The 5,099-nt window shown below is 28.8% G+C and overlaps 1 pseudogene; it reads left to right on the top strand.

Annotated features, from left to right (window-relative positions):
• The first annotated feature begins 3,372 nt into the window (after positions 1 to 3,372).
• LOC107028218 overlaps positions 3,373 to 5,099 on the top strand; it is an 11,494-nt pseudogene continuing 9,767 nt past the window's right edge.

The raw sequence follows: 5,099 nt of genomic DNA on the forward strand, positions 1-5,099 counted from the left end.
ATTGATACTAGATTGGAACTATGAAGTATATTTAACTTATCACAAACACTAGGTCGTGGCATATCTCTTCCTTGAAAGCAATTTTGGCTCGACTCCGGTGCATATCGTTGTAGCCGGTTGCTCCCAAGGTTGGACAGTTACCCTCAAACACGTGCACTCGTGGCTGGAAGTTTGGAGGTTGCCTAAAATCAATTGTCCAAGAAAATATTCTAAGAATAAGATAAGAAGAAAAGAGGGAAATGTTTTTCTCTTCTTTTTGTTTGTGTTGTTAGTGGTGTATTATTCTCACTCAAGATACATCTTTTTATATGATTTGCAAAATAGGAGTTTCAAAGAGAAAGAAGTAATTTCTATGAAACGTATATGAAATGTTAATGACATTAAAAGTCATTACATCACACTTAACAAAATGTAATTTGAAACGAATAGATAATTCATCCCTTTTGTAACGTAATATTGTAATATATTGCATTACTCTTATTTAATATTGTAATTTAATATTACACCGTTCACACTTGCATTATAGTCTCCCCCATTAAGGAAGTGTTGAACATTTTGGACTTGTATTTGTCTAGCTTTTCTTCTTTGTTCGCAATGAGAAAGTCTAATGTTTCTCTCAGAATTTCAATATCTTTTTCTTATTCCTTCTCATTCACCAACAATATTGCCACATTCAAAGCATATGTAGAAATGTCCAAATCAATGCTGATTTCTCATTATTTTTCTGTCGTCTTAAATTATAAAAATACACATCTTGTTAGGATTTTGCCCTGATTTTCTTACCATAATTTAAGATTTATTTTTCCTTAAAGAAAAGACAAAACATTTTCATAAATATTTTTTTTTTCTTGAAAGGAAAATATAATATTCTTTCATATTTGGTTTATTTATTTCTCTTAGGAAAAGGTTTTGGAGCAGTTAGTTCTTTTCTAGTAGGAAAGGTTTCAGTACTCTATAAATATAGACTTGTTCCATCTAACACAACAACAATAATAGAATCCACAATGTAGTCATTTAAAGACTTTTGTTTATGGGGTGATTTATTTTTTTCACAATTTTAATGTTTTTTCTTTATATCAGTTTTGATATAATAGTATTTTGATTTTTAGTATTAGTTTTTATCGTCTAATTTATCAACATTATGATTTGCAGATTATAATCTTCCGCATGACGCCATATTAACCCTTCATATCCCAACACTTCTCTCCTATTTTGTTTTTTTTTATCACAAAATAATTCTGAACCAAATTGATTTTGTTTTTATCACATCAATTTTAGCATAGTGGGAGTGATAAAGATTTAAGAGAGGAGAGGTCCTCGGGGTGAGGGTGATGAAGAAGAATTATGAAGTATTAGCGATATATTAATTATCTTTGATACTCGCTCACTTATGATTAGTTTTTAAGATAAATTATTTAATTAGACACCATTTATTATTATATTTTCTTTTTTTTTTCCTATCATTTAAATAATATCTAAAATTCCTTCTTTTTGTTCGACCATCCCCTTTTCTGGATACATTAATTTGAAAGTTCATACCCATGATTTTCCTTCCTTACTCCACGCCACAAATCTCTCCATAATTACATAAATTAATCTATTTTTGAATTTCAAATCTTTTCTTTTTCTAATTAATGATTTCAAATTATTCAAGAGGTATATTTCTTTCCACCACATCAATTTCAAATTCTTTTTATTATTAACTTTTAATTTTTCATCTTAAAAGAAAATTACTTCCGCCCCATGCCTCAATTGAAATCTTATTGAACCTTGGTAATATTAGTTAATAATATCGTCGTTGAATTTTTTTTTTAAATTTTTTTATGTTTTCTTTAAGGTATCTACTGTTGAAAACGTCAAAGAAAAGAAGAAAAAAGTTGGATGTGCCATTGCATGGTCATCACTATCAAAGATACAATTTTTTAATGTATCTCGTTTATTTTGATTCTTAAATTCGTCTTTGTTAGAGTTATCATTGATCTGATGCATCACTACTTCAATAGCCTTTTTTTATGCAATGTACATGTTCATATTTAATGTTGATACATAACTCTAATGTTGTTGAGTCTTCGATAAGTATTTCTCATGTTCAATACAAATGTACTTGATACATAAACTTTGTGGTTTGTATCACACACTAAAAAGGAAAGCTATAATTTTAATTTAGAAAAATTACATGTATAATGTCTTTTTTAATTTTAAAATATAGTATTTCTCAAAATAAGATACATAGATAATAATGTATCATGCGCTAATTTTTTAGGTATGATACATAAAGTTGAATTTATACTAAATGTATTTGATACATACAAATTATCAAACTATGATGTATCAATCTCAAATGTAACATTTTATAGCCAACAATTACTTATTTGATGTATCTAGTAGAAATACAATACGTATCAATTTAAACAAGATACATAAATAATAATGTATTGATAAATCTATCCATCTCGAAAACACAATTCAATAAACAATCACACCACATTATAGAAAGGGATAGTTGATCCACCAAAGCTATGTATCTCTTCAGCCTTCTTCAGCCTTTCTGTTTGTTGTATTAATAATACATAGCAGATACATTGAAAATGCAAGCTCTTGTTTCTTCAGCTCAATGATGTATAAAATCTCCAATGTATCTCGATACTTTGTTGATAATTTTGATTCAAAAATTGATATTTTTTGGAATAATAGGAAGAAGGATGTGTCGATGATTGAATTTTTTTTTTTTTTGGAAAAAGAGGAAGAAGAATGTTATCGATAATTAAGAGCTTTTTTGGAAGAATAGAAAGAAGAATGTTGTATTAATTTGTAATGTATCTCGAATTTTATCAACAATTTTGATTCAAAAATTGAGAGTTTATGAAAGATTGGGAAGAAAAGTTTTGTTGAATTGTGCTATCTAGTTACAATTTTCTAGGGGTTGAATCCCATTTTCAATAACACCTCCTCGTGATTTTCTTCTACTATATATTGAATTTTCAAGCTTTTCTCATCTCATGATCTCATGCAATTCTAGATTTGTGACTCACAAAAGAAATTGTTTGTCCAATAACTATTCATTATGTATCTTATCAAATTTTTTGCAATTTTGAATCTATTTGAATGGTTCGTTGATGAACAAGGAGAAAGATGAATTGGAAGAACAAATGATTTTTTTTCTTCGAATTCGTGGTTCTGTTAAGATTTGTGTAAGACCAATTGACAGTAAGAAGAAATCTGTAAACGTAATTTATGGAAACTATTAAAGAGAAAATATTTTCATTATTTAATTATACTTTCAACATTTTCTTAAATTTTGTTTTAAGTCAAACCAAACCTCTTTTTAAATAAGATGAAGTATTTTGATAAAAACAAAATAGGTGAGAGGTGTCTTTATATACTCCGCGGAATTAGGTCTAGAGAAACTATATATTGTACGTAACAGCTAGTTGTTTACATCAATTATAGAAAAAAGAAAATCAGAGTGCATTGATATGGAAATTCCTGCATATGTTTTGCTATTGCCATTAGCTTTATTCATCATAATTGTAAAAGTGATGAGAAGAAAGAGATTGAATTATCCTCCTGGAAGTTGTGTATGGCCATATCTTGGCGAAACACTAGACTTCCTCAACGCGAACAAGGAAGGAAAACCAGAGAAATTCGTTAAAGAGAGAATAGAGAAATCGGTAATGGGAGAGACTGTGGTGGTATTAGGTGGTGCAAGTGGAAATAAGTTCTTGTTTAGCAATGAAAACAAACAAGTGGTTATTTGGTGGTCTGCATCAGTAAGAAAACTTATAGGATCTTGTTTGATTACTACTGTTGGAGAAGAAGCCAAAATCATGAGGAAGATGCTTTCTACTTTTGTTAGTCCTGATGCTTTTTCTAGACTCTACATCAAAACCATGGAACTTGTTGCACACCACCATTTTATGAATTATTGGCAAGGTACGTAGCATTTCAACTATTCTCCTCTTATAAGAGATTTACTCAATATATTTGATGAAAAATATATTTGTTTTGTTTCAAACTGAATGAACTATTTTCCTTTTTAGTCTGTTTTATATATAAAAAAAATGGTTTTTTATTTTTTTTTTGGTAATACTTTAATTTTAATTTTTCATATGACGGGTTTAAACCATAAACTTAAAAGACATTTATTAGTAAATTTGATATAACTTTAACTTAGGACCATAAAATAGAAATATCTTTTTTTATTCTCTTAATTTTCGTATCAAATTAGACTAGGTTATTATTTTCAAAATAGATGGGAGTAACATTCAACATTTTTCTGTTCTTGGTCTATATTTATGAATTACTTGCAAGGCAACACTTGCAGTATTCTCCTCTTATTAGATATTACGTACATATGTTTAGTGCATAAAATTTGATTTTTGGTAGAAAATCTAATAATTTTTGGGTTGGTAGATAGGATAAGGACAAGTGTATTACTGTTAGTATAAAGATACGCTCTAAAATTTGGATGGTAAGGTCATTGATGTACGGATATATAATGGAGGGTATACACTTGCCATTTACGATAATTTAAGAGTATATTTGTCGTTCTTCCATACATATTTAACAATTTTTCTTTATTTATGAAGGTAAAGAGAAGGTGAAGGTGTTTCCTCTGGTAAAATTATATACTTCAAAGTGGCATGTCAACTATTCATGAGCATTGAAGACAAAAATGAAATTGAAAGGCTTTCTAGGGAGTTCAACCTTTTATTGAAAGGACTAATTTCCCTCCCTATAAATTTACCTGATACATCATTTTACAAAGCAATGAAAGGTACAACTGCTATTAGGAAAGAATTATTACAAGTTGTAAAAAAAAGAAGAGAAGCTTTGGAACAGAAAATAGCATCACCTTCACAAGACATTTTGTCTCATTTGTTGTCCTGCCCTGATGAAAATGGAAAGTACATGTCTGAACTACTTATTGTTAATAACATATTGTTGTTTCTCTTTGCTGGTCATGACACTTCATCTGTCACTCTTACTTTACTCATTAAGAGACTTGCAGAGCACCCTCAAATTTATCAGAACATTCTCCAAGGTTAGTTCATTGATTGAATCACGTTAAATTATTGTGTCTTATATATATATATATA

The sequence above is a fragment of the Solanum pennellii genome, chromosome 1, assembly GCF_001406875.1.
Source record: "Solanum pennellii chromosome 1, SPENNV200".
Taxonomy (NCBI): domain Eukaryota; kingdom Viridiplantae; phylum Streptophyta; class Magnoliopsida; order Solanales; family Solanaceae; genus Solanum; species Solanum pennellii.